Source organism: Pseudophryne corroboree, unplaced genomic scaffold (assembly GCF_028390025.1).
Source record: "Pseudophryne corroboree isolate aPseCor3 unplaced genomic scaffold, aPseCor3.hap2 scaffold_1243, whole genome shotgun sequence".
Classification (NCBI taxonomy): domain Eukaryota; kingdom Metazoa; phylum Chordata; class Amphibia; order Anura; family Myobatrachidae; genus Pseudophryne; species Pseudophryne corroboree.
The window spans coordinates 97,084-114,700 of record NW_026967869.1 but is presented as its reverse complement, the minus strand read 5'-3'; the positions used below and the strand labels follow the sequence as shown (position 1 = coordinate 114,700).

The window sequence follows — 17,617 nt, the reverse complement described above, 5'->3', positions numbered from 1 at the left end:
ACTCTTTCGTTACATATTTTCACCATATAATGCATTTTGTAGATTATGGTCCCTTTGATAGATTCTGAAAGTTTAGTTAATGTAGTATGTTCCTGGACAGAGAGATCCCTCATTGTTTGATACGAAGGGTCAGACAGGAGTAATACAGTGGTGTTTAGTATCCATCGGAAGAGTATTTAATTAGCAATATTCCGGTGTTGGTTTGAAGCGGATCAATCGCTCGTGCGAATAGTTATGGACATAAGAAGTTTATGAACATTTACTGTATTTGCACTTACTTATCCATGCGGCGGGAAACCCAGTTTCCCTCCCACCTGAGCTGTTGGAAATAGTCACAGCCCACCTGTATGAATCAACCTATGACCTTTTGTTATAATGCGAAGACGAATTCCTGTGTCCAATGAACAATGAGATTGTAGGGACCATTGAATTGTATTGTGTGTGGGGCATAAATAGACAGGCCGATCACATCCAGCACTCACTCTTCATCGGTTATCATTGCTGAAAATCGGGAGCTGGATGTCCAGAGGCGCATGCGATCGTTTCCTTTGTGCGTAAGTTTTCTCCGTAATCATATTGTCTTTTCTTGTTATTATGGGCCATATCTTTCTCTCTCTCTCTCTTCTCTTTCTCTCATTTTCTCTTAAACGTACTTGTATTGTATTTACTGTGTAGTTACCTGGTTAGTTAGTCTATGTTATATTGTAGTGTATGACTTGTATTGTATTAATTCTTTTGCAAGTATAACATTCATAATATATATATTAGGCGTTGGACCCTAAGCACGGTATTTGTGTATTTCTTATAGTGTTAAGTATTCTCAGAGCGTCGGTGACGCTCGAACAGCTTTTGAGTTAATAAGGTTATACAGTGTTGCATTTACACCCTATCTCTACACTAAGGTTTTACAGCAAATTACATTGTTTGTGGTTTAGACATAAAGGTTTAACATTGTGAGCGTCTGCGCCGCTCGTGATCTCCTCGTGGTCTCGAGCGTCCGCTACGCTGATAGCGTAGCATTACGGTAGTCGCTCACCTATAAGTGTGCCCGATACCAACAGCGTATTCTCGTGAGCGTCTGTATCGCTCGAGCAGCCCGCTCCCGATACAGCGTCCGTTACGCTATAGCGAACCATTACGTTAGTCAGCAGCCAATAGCGTGCCTGCCTGTGATCTCTTGGCCGTGAGCGAACGTGACGCTTGAGCGTCTCGACCACGGCTAAGCGATTGTTACGCAACGAGCGTACCCTTACGGTACTCCATACGCAAATAGCGTACAGTGTTCTTAGACCTCACAAAGGGTTTTAAATAAGATAAATATTTAGCTTTATCAAAGCGCACTGTCAGCAGTGTTCATTCCGGGAGTGGACAACTGGGATGCAGACTTCCTCAGCAGACACGACCTACATCCAGGAGAGTGGGGACTCCATCAGGAAGTCTTCGCACAGATTGCAAGTCGGTGGGGATTGTTCCAGATAGACATGATGGCGTCCCGCCTCAACAAAAAGCTACAGAGGTATTGCAACAGGTCAAGAGACCCTCGGGCAGTAGCTGTAGACGCCCTAGTGACACCGTGGGTGTTCCGGTCGGTCTATGTATTTCCTCCTTTACCTCTCATACCCAAGGTGTTGATAATAGTAAGAAAAAGAGGAGTAAGAACAATTCTCATTGTTCCAGATTGGCCGCGAAGGACCTGGTATCCAGATCTGCAGGAAATGCTCACAGAAGATCCGTGGCCACTTCCTCTAAGACAGGACCTGTTGCAACAGGGGCCCTGTCTGTTCCAAGACTTACCGCGGCTGCGTTTGACGGCATGGCGGTTGAACGCCGGATCCTAGCGGAAAAGGGTATTCCAGATGAGGTCATTCCTACGCTAATAAAGGCTAGGAAGGACGTGACATCTAAACATTATCACTGTATATGGCGAAAATATGTTTCTTTGTGTGAGGCCAGGAATGCTCATACGTAAGAATTCCACCTGGGCCACTTCCTTCACTTCCTACAAACTGGAGTGAATTTGGGCCTAAAATTAGGCTCTATTAAGGTTCAGATTTTGGCCTTATCCATTTTCTTTCAAAAGGAATTGGCCTCTCTTCCTGAAGTAAGTACAAACTTTTGTGAAGGGAGTACTGCATATTCAGCCTCCTTTTGTACCTCTGGTGGTCCCTTGGGACCTTAACGTGGTGTTAAGGTTATGGTTTGAACCACTTAAAATGGTGGAGTTTAAATATCTCACTTGGAAGGTGGTCATGTTATTAGCCTTGGCTTCCGCTAGGCGAGTGTCGGAATTAGCAGCTTTATCACATAAAATCCCCTATCTGGTTTTCCATATGGATAGAGCGGAATTGCAGACCCGTCCTCAATTCCTGCTAAAAGTGGACTCATCCTTTCATATGAACCAACCTATTGTGGTGCCTGTGGCTACGCGTGACTTGGAGGATTCCGAGTCCCTTGATGTGGTCAGGGCTTTGAAAATTTAGGTGGCCAGAACGGCTAGAGTCAGAAAAACAGAAGCACTGTTTGTCCTGTATGCAGCCAACAAGATTGGCACCCCTGCTTCAAATCAGACTATTGCTCTCTGGATCTGTAACACGATTCAGCAGGCGCATTCTATGGCGGGATTGCCGTTGCCTAATTCAGTCAAGGCCCATTCCACTAGGAAGGTGGGCTCTTCTTGGGCAGCTGCCCGGGGGTCTCGGCACTACAGCTGTGCCGAGCTGCTACTTGGTCGGGTTCAAACACCTTTGCAAAGTTCTATAAGTTTGATACCCTGGCTGAGGAGGACCTCCTGTTTGCTCAATCGGTGCTGCAGAGTCATCCGCAGGAGCCCGTTTGGGAGCTTTGGTATAATCCCCATGGTCCTTACGGAGTCCCCAGCATCTTTTAGGACGTAAGAGAAAATAAGATTTTAAACCTACCGGTAAATCTTTTTCTCGTAGTCCGTAGAGGATGCTGGGTACCCGTCCCAAGTGCGGACTACTTCTGCAAGACTTGTATATAGTTATTGCTTACATAAGGGTTATATGTTAGTTTTCATCGGTCTTGGACTGATGCTATGTTGTTTTCATACTGTTAACTGGGTAGTATATCACAAGTTATACGGTGTGATTGGTGTGGCTGGTATGAATCTTGACCTTGGATTAACAAAAATCCTTTCCTCGTACTGTCCGTCTCCTCTGGGCACAGTTTCTCTAACTGAGGTATGGAGGAGGGGCATAGAGGGAGGAGCCAGTGCACACCCAGATCTAAAGTCTTTCTTAAAGTGCCCATGTCTGCTGCGGAGCCCGTCTATCCCCCATGGTCCTTACGGAGTCCCCATCATCCTCTACGGACTACGAGAAAAAAAATTTACCGGTAGGTTTAAAATGTTATTTTTTTCTCTGCAACCCACTGCTAAATTGTGCTTCCTAGCTGTTTTTTATAAAATCACTTAATTAAATCTGGGAGAACAATCTTCATGACAATAGTATCTCCTATGCAAAATAAGTATGATTTGGGATAGGGCTGGGGAGGGCCGTTGCTCAGGCACATCTCTGTCAAGTAAAGGAGATTCAACTGAGGCAGCACAAGGGAACTCTCATCTGGGGACAACAACTGCAGGGAGAACACATATTTTCAGATGAACATGGGGTGGCAGAAGGCTGCCTAATACTGAAGCACCCCCAAACAACAAACCAAATGCAACAACTAGTGCAAGCATTCCTGGGGGATGGCCTGCAGCAGATGGATTTGAATATGGTGATGTCATCCAAGCAGTGGGTCAAAGTTGGCTTCAACCCTCGTCTGCATATGAAAAGAGAAAAGGAGCGTGCAGGGCATGGAGGCCTTTTGTGGTGCTTGGATGACCCCTAGTTCGCATTAAGCACCCCCACCCTCCTTCGGTGTGGGGCTCATGTTGGCCATTCCCCAGCCCCTGAAGCATTCAAGCTGATTTCTTGCAGCAGCTGGGCACTGTAACAGCTCCAGAGCTGCTCTGTAAAGCAAGTAAAAGGGTGTGGGCCCTGCAGCACTACCCGTAGTTTGCATTGTGCATTGGGAGGCACAAAGTAAGCAGACGGGAGGAGAAGTCAGGATAGTGCACAAGGGTATAGAAGGGAGGGGCTCAAGAAAAAAGAAGTGGAACCAGACAGCAAACTAGGCTGGAGAGAGACCTGAGACAAAGAGATCTGAATTACATGAGAGCCGACCAGGGAAAACTCAAATTATGCAGTCAAGTTTCCCACATTTGGGGAAATCGCAGGGGCAGCACACCCAGAGTGCAATGGGTGAGCCTTGCCCTGGGAGAAGCAACTTCATGATCATAGTATCTCACCTGGCAGGTAAGTAGGAGTTGGGCTAGAGCTGGGGAGGGTCGCTGCTCGGGCACCCCCCTGTCAAGTGAAGGAGATCCAACTGAGGCAGCACAAGGGAACTCTCGAAAGAAGAACAAGGCTAGAGGAAGATCTGAGACAAAGAAATCTGACTTTTACCAGAGCTGACCAGAGGAAAGCACAAACACAGTCCCCCACTACCACAAATAATGCAGTCGAGTTTCCCACATTTGGGGAAATCACAGGGGTCAGCATACCCAGAATGCAATGAATGAACCTAACCCTGGGAGAACAATCTTCATGACCATGGTATCTCCTATGCAAAATAAGTATGATTTGGGATAGGGCTGGGGAGGGCCGTTGCTCAGGCACATCTCTGTCAAGTAAGTTGCATTTGATTTGTTGTTTGGGGGTGCTTCAGTATTAGGCAGCCTTCTGCCCTACCATGTTCATCTGAAAATATGTGTTCTCCCTGCAGTTGTTGTCCCCAGATGAGAGTTCCCTTGTGCTGCCTCAGTTGAATCTCCTTTTGGAGAAGACCTCAATAAGATTGTAGCTGATCTGGCTACTGCTAAAACAGCTTGCCTACCTAGTATGACTCCTACCACGCAGAAGGCTAAAAGTACTTTTCTTGGCCCTTTCATCCTCCAGGTAAAGCGTACCCAAGGTCAGGCATACCCAAAGCAAGCTCATGTTTCCAGACCTGCCAAGCCCAGACTGAAGCAATCCTGGGCTGCCCATCAGCCTGCTTCCAAAACGGACAAGCCTGCCGCATGACGGTGCAGGCCTCCCTCCCCCCGCCCGACTTCTAGGTTTGGCAAAGAAAGGTATAATTCTAAGCTAGAGAATTCTGTTTGGAGCTCACCTTGTACTTTGTGAAGAAATAATCAGCATTGTGGCTGAGCAGATACATGTAGTGTGTGGCTGCAAACTGCATGGATCTGCTGCGTTGTAATGCTGATTCTTTTTTTTTGCAAAGTACCAATAGCTTCATATAATGTTCACAATTTTTATGCAGGATCAAATAGCTCAATAGGTAGGGTGTTTGATTAGAATTCAACAGGTTATAGGTTTGAATCCTGGGTATGGTAGTTTGAGATGTGTTATTTAATAAAGTATGTTGTTCTGACTGCCGGCATCCTATCACCTGGGATATCATACTAAATAAATGGAGTTGATAAAAAAAATTTTTTTTTTTTTAACTAGGGACAATTTCCAGATACTTCTCTTTATAACTGAGATTGCCCCCTGGAACTTCACATCAGTTGACAACTATGCATGAGTGGGCAGTGCTTGCCCTGGATCTGTCCACCCATTTATGTGCCGCCATAAAATAAAGCATGACTAACAGTTATCCTGGGCGTACACTACACAATTATCTGTCAGGCTATCTATCCAGTCTGGATGGATGGAATGAAAATCTGGTAATGTATAGGAGCAAATGTCAATTAACCATTTGCTCCCAAACACTAGAAAAGTGGTCAAAAATGGTCATTACACAAATTGGTTAAACCCAAAATTTAACCAATTTGTTTAGGGGACCATTTTTGTCAATTTTTTAGTGTTTGAGAGTAAATCGTTGATGGTCATTTGCTCACATAGATAACCGGATTTCTATTCCAACCAGCCAGTGTTGGAGAGATGGTCTGCCAGATTACATAATGCATACCAGAGCCATAACTAGACTTTTTGGTGCCCTGTGACAGAGAATTATATGCCCTCCCCCCCATTTTTGCAATATGGACAAAAGGCGCATGCCTTGTGGGGAAGGGGCATAACAAGATTGGTCTCAGAGAAAGCACATGAGATATGAAGATATATCTAGTATACTTGACACTCAATGGTTTGTGGTATTGCAGGGGTGCCCTCCTTAAATGCATATACAGTCACACATGGCATGTTTGTGTAAATGGCATATCAGCAGTCAGCACTAACTGGTGACATGCCATTTGTACAAGTAAGCCATGTGTGACTAATATATAAACATACTTTATTAAATAACACCTCAAACTATCATACCCAGGATTCAAACCTATAACCTGTTAAATTCTAATCAAACACCCTACCCATTGAGCTACTTGATCCTGCATCTATTCTAACCTCCAAAAACAGATTCAGTTGCATTTTCCAGCGTGTTTTGTTTGCGCCTTTGCAAATGTCTTACATCGACAAACTTATTTAGTACTATTTTGCAAATAGGGTTACATTGTCGCAACATTGTGTTCCCTAATTGCTTGATTTTTTAAATGCAAAAATTGATAAAGACACCTGATAATTGCTCTGTGGAGTCTTCTTTTGTGTCTACTTCTTATCTACATTTAATTCCCTACCTATAATCAAGGCATTTTTAAATGCTGGGTGCTGCCAGGACGTGAGGCCTACCTAGTCTTTAGATCTGAATTTGAATGTACTTGTGAACTAACTTAATTTCCTACTTCTAAACTCATTCCTAAATTCACTACTTACATTAATCCTGTAGTTGGGCATTTTGAGCCTTCAATTGTGGGCATTGTTTTGTGTCCAGACCAGCAGCTGGTGGTGTGCATTTGCTGGAAAGGCATCGAAGACCTCCGATATGCTGCATCTCCTGATGTGTGTCTGCCTCAAGTGGCTGTCAGCAAATGCATGCTAGACACCCCATTCCAAGCTGATTGTGACATCACGGAACATGCATCATAGAACAGGCATGCTAGAACATGGGTCTTCAACCTGCGACCCTCCAGCTGCTGTGGAACTACATATCCCAGCATGCCCTGCCTCAGTTTTAGCATACCTTAATAGCAAAACTGTGGCAGGGCATGCTGGGATGTGTAGTTTCACAGCAGCTGGAGGGCCACAGGATGAAGACCCATGTGCTAGAACCAAACCGCAGGTACATTGAATGCTAGCAAGCTGAATGTTTAAATCCTTTTTGTTCCGCAGCATTCCAATGCGGAAGATTCCATGGAACCAGAGATTATTCCATTGAGAAGGACATGCTGCCTGGATGACTGCACTGTGCAAATTAAATCACGGAGCCAGTTGGCTTGTGGGTGGCTCTGGTGACTGGGTGGTTGGGTGGGCGGTGTGTCGGAGGTGGAGCACATGCAAATGAATGTGTATCATCCAGCTAGTGAGAGAGAAAACTCATGCAGGAGTGTGCCTGCTTGTCAGTGGGTTATGCACCTTGCCAGACGTCAAATCTACATGGAGCAACTGGAGGGGACAAGAGCAGGTTTGGAAAATATAGACAGAAGAGCATATATGCTGGCGCATTCTCCATGATTGTGTCAGCTTATGTTTTGGTGCACTGCACTTTCCTCCACTAAGTTTTAGCCATTTTGTTTAAACGCAAGTGTAGTTGCTTCTCGCTCTTTTGGCTGTGATATTGTATTGTGGTTGAAGAGTCTGCTGGAGGGATTGTTTTCTTCATTGGCGAGAGACTGAAGATATTCCAGGATGGAAGGCTTGGGAACACTATCCGTTTTTCAGTTGTGGAAGAGTTGAAAGACCGGATTGGACTACATTCTATAGTAAAGGGTATCTTTGTATTTATTAATCCTCCCTTTATATGTGTCTGTCTTTCAATAAAGCTTTGGGCTTGTGATTCCGTCACCCTCTTACACTCCACACCCATAGCCTTATTAACTATTGTATTGTTTAAATGTATAGTGCAGTTCATGATTTATAGTGTAGGCTGACCTGTGCTGTAGTTCTTGAACTGTACTATACCGACAGCATTTGTATTGTGTTTTGGCTGTGCTGCAACACAGTACTTATGTGTGTAATGTTTATGTATGTTTTTTTGCTTCTTTATGTCAATAAAGACTGCTTTTTCAATCCAATATCTGAAAACAATCAATGTTTATCTTTGATGGCAATAGAAGTGGTATGATATTTGCTGCTTTTGAAAGGCAATATCTGATATGTCCCCTATCTGGGAACCATATATTAAATGGCTTTTCAGAAAAGGGAGATGGGAGAAGAGCTTTCAGTACTTGTAGGACCGATGCACATTTCCTATTCTAGCCTCCAAAAACAGATTCAGTTGCATTTTCCAGCGTGTTTTGGATGCGCCTTTGCAAATGTCTTACATCGACAAACTTATTTAGTACTATTTTGCAAATAGGGTTACATTGTTGCAACCTAATTGCTTGATTTTTTAAATGCAACAATTGATAAAAACACCTGATAACTGCTCTGCGGAGTCTTATTTTGTGTCTACTTCTTATCTACATTTAATTCCGTACCTCGAATCAAGGCATTTTTAAATGCTGGCGGCTGCCAGGACGTGAGGCCTACCTAGACTTTAGATCTGAATTTGAATGTACTTGTGAACTAACTTAATTTCCTACTTCTAAATTCATTCCTAAATTCACTACTTACATGAATCCTGTAGTTGGGCATTTTGGGACTTCGATTGTGGGCATTGTTTTGTGTCCAGACCAGCAGCAGGTGGTGTGCATTTGCTGGAAAGGCATCGAAGACCTCCGATATGCTGCATCTCCTGATGTGTGTCTCCCTCAAGTGGCTGTCAGCAAATGCCTGCTAGACACCCCATTCCAAGCTGATTGTGACATCACGGAACATGCATCATAGAACAGGCATGCTAAAACATGGGTCTTCAACCTGCGACCCTCCAGCTGCTGTGGAACTACACATCCCAGCATGCCCTGCCTCAGTTTTAGCATACCTTATAGCAAAACTGTGGCAGGGCGTGCTGGGATGTGTAGTTTCACAGCAGCTGGAGGGCCACAGGATGAAGACCCATGTGCTAGAGCCAAGCCGCAGGTACATTGAATGCTAGCAAGCTGAATATTTAAATCCTTTTTGTTCCGCAGCATTCCAATGCGGAAGATTCCATGGAACCAGAGATCCTTCCATTGAGAAGGACATGCTGCCTGGATGACTACACTGTGCAAATTAAATCACGGAGCCAGTTGGTTTGTGGGTGGCTCTGGTGACTGGGTGGTTGGGTGGGTGGTGTGTCGGAGGTGGAGCACATGCAAATGATTGTGTATCATCCAGCTAGTGAGAGTGAAAACTCATGCAGGAGTGTGCCTGCTTGTCAGTGGGTTATGCACCTTGCCAGACGTTAAATCTACATAGAGCAGCTGGAGGGGACAAGAGCATGTTTGCAAAATATAGATAGAAGAGCATATATGCTGGCGCATTCTCCATGATTGTGTCAGCTTATGTTTTGGTGCACTGCACTTTCCTCCACTAAGTTTTAGCCATTTTTGTTAAGCTCAAGTGTAGTTGCTTCTCGGCCTTTTGGCTGTGATCTTGTATTGTGGTTGAAGGGTCTGCTGGAGGGAGGGATTGCTTTCTTCATTGGCGAAAGACCAAAGATATTCCAGGATGGAAGGCTTGGGAACACTATCTGTTTTTCAGTTGTGGAAGAGCACAGAGGTCGGATTGGACTACATTCTATAGTAAAGGATGTCTTTCTATTTATTAAACCTCCCCTTATATGTGTCAGTCTTTCAATAAAGCTTCGGGCTTGTGATTCCCTCACCCTCTTACACTCCACACCCATAGCCTTATTAACTGTTGTATTATTGTACAGTTTAAATGTATAGTGCAGTTCATGATTTATAGTGTAGGCTGGCCTGTGCTGTAGTTCTTGAACTGTACTATACCATCGGCATTTCTATTGTGTTTTGGCTGTGCCGCAACGCGGTACTTATGTGTGTAATGTTTATGTATGTTTTTTTGCTTCTTTATGTGCATCGGTCCTACAAGTAATGAAAGCTCTTCTCCCATCTCCCTTTTCTGAAAAGCCATTTAATATATGGTTCCCAGATAGGGGACATATCAGATATTGGATTTCAAAAGCATCAAATATCATACCACTTTTATTGCCATCAAAGATAAACATTGATTGTTTTCAGATATTGGCTTGAAAAAGCAGTCTTTATTGACATAAAAAAAAACATACATAAACATTGCACACATAAATACAGTGTTGCAGCACAGCCAAAACACAATACAAATGCTGACGGTATAGTACAGTTCAAGAACTACAGCACAGGCCAGTCTACACTATAAATCATGAACTGCACTATACATTTAAAGTATACAATAATACAACAGTTAATAAGGCTATGGGTGTGGAGTGTAAGAGGGTGAGGGATTCACAAAACCGAAGCTTTATTGTAACACAGACACATATAAGGGGAGGGTCAATAAATAGAAAGATATCCTTTACTATAGAATGTAGTCCAATCCGACCTCTGTGCTCTTCCACAACTGAAAAACAGATAGTGTTCCCAAGCCTTCCATCCTGGAATATCTTTGGTCTTTCGCCAATGAAGAAAACAATCCCTCCCTCCAGCAGACCCTTCAACCACGATACAAGATCACAGCCAAAAGGCCGAGAAGCAACTACACTTGAGCTTAACAAAAATGGCTAAAACTTAGTGGAGGAAAGTGCAGTGCACCAAAACATAAGCTGACACAATCATGGAGAATGCGCCAGCATATATGCTCTTCTATCTATATTTTGCAAACCTGCTCTTGTCCCCTCCAGCTGCTCTATGTAGATGTAACGTCTGGCAAGGTGCATAACCCACTGACAAGCAGGAACACTCCTGCATGAGTTTTCTCTCTCACTAGCTGGATGATACACAATCATTTGCATGCGCTCCACTTCCGACACACCACCCACCCAACCACCCAGTCACCAGAGCCACCCACAAGCCAACTGGCTCCGTGATTTAATTTGCACAGTGTAGTCATCCAGGCAGCATGTCCTTCTCAATGGAAGGATCTCTGGTTCCATGGAATCTTCCGCATTGGAATGCTGCGGAACAAAAAGGATTTAAATATTCAGCTTGCTAGCATTCAATGTACCTGCGGCTTGGCTCTAGCACATGGGTCTTCATCCTGTGGCCCTCCAGCTGCTGTGAAACTACACATCCCAGCATGCCCTGCCACAGTTTTGCTATTAAGGTATGCTAAAACTGAGGCAGGGCATGCTGGGATGTGTAGTTCCACAGCAGCTGGAGGGTCGCAGGTTGAAGACCCATGTTTTAGCATGCCTGTTCTATGATGCATGTTCCATGATGTCACAATCAGCTTGGAATGGGGTGTCTAGCAGGCATTTGCTGACAGCCACTTGAGGGAGACACACATCAGGAGATGCAGCATATCGGAGGTCTTCGATGCCTTTCCAGCAAATGCACACCACCTGCTGCTGGTCTGGACACAAAACAATGCCCACAATCGAAGTCCCAAAATGCCCAACTACAGGATTCATGTAAGTAGTGAATTTAGGAATGAATTTAGAAGTAGGAAATTAAGTTAGTTCACAAGTACATTCAAATTCAGATCTAAAGACTAAACACAAAACACAAAATAAGACTCCACAGAGCAATTATCAGGTGTCTTTATCAATTGTTGCATTTAAAAAATCAAGCAATTAGGGAACACAATGTTGCGACAATGTAACCCTATTTGCAAAATAGTACTAAATAAGTTTGTCGATGTAAGACATTTGCAAAGGCGCAAACAAAACACGCTGGAAAATGCAACTGAATCTGTTTTTGGAGGTTAGAAAAGATGCAGGATCAAGTAGCTCCATGGGTAGGGTGTTTGATTAGAATTCAACAGGTTATAGGTTTGAATCCTGGGTATGATAGTTTGAGGTGTTATTTAATAAAGTATGTTTATATATTAGTCACACATGGCTTTCTTGTACAAATGGCATGTCACCAGTTAGTGCTGACTGCTGATATGCCATTTGCACTAAAACAAATTAAAATGGTAAAAGTTATTGTACTTTAAGTAAAAATAAAAGCTAAAATATCAATCCCAGTTTTGGATTACTTTAATGAACAAAAAAAAAATGCATATAGCAAAGGATAGTTTCAATCTGCCTACCTCTGGGTTATGGACCCAGCATGCTTCCATTACAGTACTCTGCTGCACATGTAAGTGCAAGAGATCCTGAAGCACTCACTCATCATGGGAAAGTACCAATGTGTTTCTTCATTGGTTGATGGAAGAAACATCTTACAAAAACTCTCCACATTATTGACTTTTTAAAATGTTTCTAGGAATCGTTCTAGATGAATGCTTATTAGCCTTTGTCAGTATGGACTTTTACAAAGTGTTGCTGTGGCGCAATCAGTTACTGTGTAAGGCTATTAACCAAAAGGTTGGTGGTTCAATCCCACCCAGGGACGTAATTGACCTTGTTATCAGATTTTGGTGATCTTTATGTAGACAAGTGAAAATTTCAAACCCCCTCTTATGGTGTAGGGTACCTGGCCTTCTCTGATGTAATCAGAGTTAGATTTGATTCAGTGATTTTATAAAAACAGCTAGGAAGCACAATTTAGCAGTGGGTTGCAGAGAAAAAGAAATATGCTGGCAAAAAAATCCAATTGAGTGATTAAACAGCTTTTCATTTTCTGGCTTTATTTTTATGCTAACAAATTTGTTCTCTGAAAAGTGTCCACAAAGCCAAGTTTCTGATTAACACATTTGTAGGGATGGTTTTTAACCTATTACTAAATTAAACTTGCTTCATTGGAAAGGCAGCAAGATGCATCCTCATTTCAATATCTACTGAAATAATACAGGTTGACACCAGGAAACATTAACGCCACTGCATCCTTTGTGCTTTCTCATGTGGAAGTCTGTTTAATGTGAAAACAAGGTGATATCTAATTAGCACACAGGTAAGGAATTAAGAAAATCTTTATTTAAGGGTGAAGATGTTTCTCACAAAATCGTTGCCCCAATGCATCATTGAAATTCAAGCTGGAAAGATGATTTTAATATATCACTTGTACATTTTGTATTGCTCTTCTGGTGACAATGTAGTTTGTTTTTGTCAATTACCATTTTAATAATCGGGTAAAGAAAATTAAGTGGATTTTTGAAAGAAAACAATACTGTCAATATACTATTAAAACAAATGAAAATGGTAAAAGTTATTGTACTTTAAGTAAAAATAAAAGAGCAAAAATATCAATCCCAGTTTTGGATTACTTTAATTAACAAAAAAAAAACGCATATAGCAGAGGATAGTTTCAATCTGCCTACCTCTGGGCTATGGACCCAGCATGCTTCCATTACAGTACTCTGCTGCACATGTAATTGCAAGAGATCCTGAAGCACTCACTCATCATGGGAAAGTACCAATGTGTTTCTTCATTGGTTGATGGAAGAAACATCTTACAAAAACTCTCCAGATTATTGACTATTTAAAGTTTTTCTAGGAAACGTTCTAGATGAATGCTTATTAGCCTTTGTCAGTATGTACTTTTGCAAAGTGTCGCTGTGGCGCAATCAGTTAGTGTGTACAGCTATTAACCAAAAGGTTGGTGGTTCAATCCCACCCAGGGATGTAATTGACCTTGTTATCAGATTTTGGTGATCTTTAAGTAGACAAGTCAAAATTTCAAAAACCCCTGTTATGGTGTAGGGTACCTGGCCTTCTCTGATGTAATCAGAGTTAGATTTGATTCAGTGATTTTATAAAAACAGCTAGGAAGCACAATTTAGCAGTGGTTTGCAGAGAAAAAGAAATATGCTGGCAAAAAAATCAAATTGAGTGATTAAACAGCTCTTCATTTTCTGGCTTTATTTTTATGCTAACAAATTTGTTCTCTGAAAAGTGTCCACAAAGCCAAGTATCTGATTAACATCTTTGTAGGGATGGTTTTTCACCTATTACTAAATTAAACTTGCTTCATTGGAAAGGCAGCAAGATGCATCCTCATTTCAATATCTACTGAAATAATACAGGTTGACACCAGGAAACATTAACGCCACTGCATCCTTGCTGCTTTCTCATGTGGAAGTCTGTTTAATGTGAAAACAAGGTGATATCTAATTAGCACACAGGTAAGGAATTAAGAAAATCTTTATTTAAGGGTGAAGATGTTTCTCACAAAATCGTTGCCCCAATGCATCATTGAAATTCAAGCTGGAAAGATGATTTTAATATATCACTTGTACATTTTGTATTGCTCTTCTGGTGACAATGTAGTTTGTTTTTGTCAATTACCATTTTAATAATAGGGTAAAGAAAATTAAGTGGATTTTTGAAAGAAAACAATACTGTCAATATACTATTAAAACAAATTAAAATGGTAAAAGTTATTGTACTTTAAGTAAAAATAAAAGAGCAAAAATATCAATCCCAGTTTTGGATTACTTTAATTAACAAAAAAAAAATGCATATAGCAGAGGATAGTTTCAATCTGCCTACCTCTGGGTTAAGGGGCCCAGCATGCTTCCATTGCAGTACTCTGCTGCACATGTAAGTGCAAGAGATCCTGAAGCACTCACTCATCATGGGAAAGTACCAATGCGTTTCTTCATTGGTTGATGGAAGAAACATCTTACAAAAACTCTCCAGATTATTGACTTTTTAAAGTTTTCTAGGAAACGTTCTAGATGAATGCTTATTAACCTTTGTCAGTATGTACTTTTGCAAAGTGTCTCGGTGGTGCAATCGGTTAGTGTGTTTGGTTATTAACCAAAGGGTTGGTGGTTCAATCCCACCCAGGGATGTTATTGACCTTGTCATCAGATTTTGGTGATCTTTAAGTAGACAACTCAAAATTTCAAACCCCCTCTTATGGTGTAGGGTACCTGGCCTTCTCTGATGTAATCAGAGTTAGATTTGATTAAGTGATTTTATAAAAGAACAGCTAGGAAGCACAACTTAGCAGTGGGTTGCAGAGAAAAAGAAATACGCTTGCAGAAAAATCCAATTGAGTGATTAAACAGCTCTTCATTTTCTGGCTTTATTTTTATGCTAACTAATTTGTTCTCTGAAAAGTGTCCACAAAGCCAAGTATCTGATTAACACCTTTGTAGGGATGGTTTTTCACCTATTACTAAATTAAACTTGCTTCATTGGAAAGGCAGCAAGTGATGTCATCCAAGCAGTGGGTCAAAGTTGGCTTCAACCCTCGTCTGCTTATGAAAAGAGAAAAGGGATATGCAGGGCATGGCGGCCTTTTGCGACGCTTGGATGACCCCTAGTTCGCATTAAACACCCCCACCCTCCTTCGGTGTGGGGCTCATGTTGGCCATGCCCCAGCCCCTGAAGCATTCAAGCTGATTTCTTGCAGCAGCTGGGTACTGTAACAGCTCCAGAGCTGCTCTGTAAGGCAAGTAAAAGGGTGTGGGCCCTGCAGCACTACCTGTAGTTTGCATTGTGCATTGGAAGGCACAAAGTAAGCAGACGGGAGGAGAAGTCAGGATAGTGCACAAGGTTATAGAAGGGAGGGGCTCAAGAAAAGAGAAGTGGAAACAGACAGCATACTAGGCTGGAGAGAGACCTGAGACAAAGAGATCTGAATTATACGAGAGCCGTCCAGGGGAAACACAAATTATGCAGTCAAGTTTCCCACATTTGGGGAAATCGCAAGGGGCAGCACACCCAGAGTGCAATGGGTGAGCCTTGCCCTGGGAGAAGCACCTTCATGATCATAGTATCTCACCTGGCAGGTTAGTAGGAGTTGGGCTAGAGCTGGGGAGGGTCGCTGCTCGGGCACTACCTTTCAAGTGAAGGAGATCCAACTGAGGCAGCACAAGGGAACTCTCAAAAGAAGAACAAGGCTAGAGGAAGATCTGAGACAAAGAAATCTGACTTTACCAGAGCTGACCAGAGGAAAGCACAAACACAGTCCACCACTACCACAAATAATGCAGTCGAGTTTCCCACATTTGGGGAAATCACAGGGGTCAGCATACCCAGAATGCAATGAATGAACCTCACCCTGGGAAAACAATCTTCATGACAATAGTATCTCCTATGCAAAATAAGTATGATTTGGGATAGGGCTGGGGAGGGCCGCTGCTCAGGCACATCTCTGTCAAGTAAAGGAGATTCAACTGAGGCAGCACAAGGGAACTCTCATCTGGGGACAACAACTGCAGGGAGAACACATATTTTCAGATGAACATGGGGTGGCAGAAGGCTGCCTAATACTGAAGCACCCCCAAACAACAAACCAAATGTAACAACTAGTGCAAGCATTCCTGGGGGATGGCCTGCAGCAGATGGATTTGAATATGGTGATGTCATCCAAGCAGTGGGTCAAAGGTGGCTTCAACCCTTGTCTGCATATGAAAAGAGAAAAGGAGCGTGCAGGGCATGGAGGCCTTTTGTGGTGCTTGGATGACCCCTAGTTGGCATTAAGCACCCCCACCCTCCTTCGGTGTGGGGCTCATGTTGGCCATTCCCCAGCCCCTGAAGCATTCAAGCTGATTTCTTGCAGCAGCTGGGCACTGTAACAGCTCCAGAGCTGCTCTGTAAAGCAAGTAAAAGGGTGTGGGCCCTGCAGCACTACCCGTAGTTTGCATTGTGCATTGGGAGGCACAAAGTAAGCAGACGGGAGGAGAAGTCAGGATAGTGCACAAGGGTATAGAAGGGAGGGGCTCAAGAAAAAAGAAGTGGAACCAGACAGCAAACTAGGCTGGAGAGAGACCTGAGACAAAGAGATCTGAATTACATGAGAGCCGACCAGGGAAAACTCAAATTATGCAGTCAAGTTTCCCACATTTGGGGAAATCGCAGGGGCAGCACACCCAGAGTGCAATGGGTGAGCCTTGCCCTGGGAGAAGCAACTTCATGATCATAGTATCTCACCTGGCAGGTAAGTAGGAGTTGGGCTAGAGCTGGGGAGGGTCGCTGCTCGGGCACCCCCCTGTCAAGTGAAGGAGATCCAACTGAGGCAGCACAAGGGAACTCTCGAAAGAAGAACAAGGCTAGAGGAAGATCTGAGACAAAGAAATCTGAATTTTACCAGAGCTGACCAGAGGAAAGCACAAATACAGTCCCCCACTACCACAAATAATGCAGTCGAGTTTCCCACATTTGGGGAAATCACAGGGGTCAGCATACCCAGAATGCAATGAATGAACCTAACCCTGGGAGAACAATCTTCATGACCATGGTATCTCCTATGCAAAATAAGTATGATTTGGGATAGGGCTGGGGAGGGCCGTTGCTCAGGCACATCTCTGTCAAGTAAGTTGCATTTGATTTGTTGTTTGGGGGTGCTTCAGTATTAGGCAGCCTTCTGCCCTACCATGTTCATCTGAAAATATGTGTTCTCCCTGCAGTTGTTGTCCCCAGATGAGAGTTCCCTTGTGCTGCCTCAGTTGAATCTCCTTTTGGAGAAGACCTCAATAAGATTGTAGCTGATCTGGCTACTGCTAAAACAGCTTGCCTACCTAGTATGACTCCTACCACGCAGAAGGCTAAAAGTACTTTTCTTGGCCCTTTCATCCTCCAGGTAAAGCGTACCCAAGGTCAGGCATACCCAAAGCAAGCTCATGTTTCCAGACCTGCCAAG

The 17,617-nt window shown here is 43.1% G+C and overlaps 6 non-coding genes across 6 annotated transcripts; all 6 read right to left on the bottom strand.

Moving 5' to 3' along the window:
* Positions 1-4,164: 4,164 nt before the first annotated feature.
* LOC134993081 (U1 spliceosomal RNA) lies at positions 4,165-4,327 on the bottom strand. The gene has a single exon (XR_010196972.1). It is a non-coding gene; the product is annotated as a U1 spliceosomal RNA (small nuclear RNA).
* A 152-nt stretch (positions 4,328-4,479) lies between these two features.
* Positions 4,480-4,643, bottom strand: LOC134993050 (U1 spliceosomal RNA). Its single transcript, XR_010196945.1, has one exon. It is a non-coding gene; the product is annotated as a U1 spliceosomal RNA (small nuclear RNA).
* A 10,965-nt stretch (positions 4,644-15,608) lies between these two features.
* LOC134993064 (U1 spliceosomal RNA) lies at positions 15,609-15,772 on the bottom strand. The gene has a single exon (XR_010196956.1). It is a non-coding gene; the product is annotated as a U1 spliceosomal RNA (small nuclear RNA).
* Positions 15,773-15,922: 150 nt separating this feature from the next.
* On the bottom strand, positions 15,923-16,086 carry LOC134993054 (U1 spliceosomal RNA). The gene has a single exon (XR_010196948.1). It is a non-coding gene; the product is annotated as a U1 spliceosomal RNA (small nuclear RNA).
* Positions 16,087-16,760: 674 nt separating this feature from the next.
* Positions 16,761-16,923, bottom strand: LOC134993080 (U1 spliceosomal RNA). The gene has a single exon (XR_010196971.1). It is a non-coding gene; the product is annotated as a U1 spliceosomal RNA (small nuclear RNA).
* Positions 16,924-17,075: 152 nt separating this feature from the next.
* LOC134993073 (U1 spliceosomal RNA) lies at positions 17,076-17,239 on the bottom strand. Its single transcript, XR_010196964.1, has one exon. It is a non-coding gene; the product is annotated as a U1 spliceosomal RNA (small nuclear RNA).
* Between the last annotated feature and the right edge of the window lie 378 nt (positions 17,240-17,617).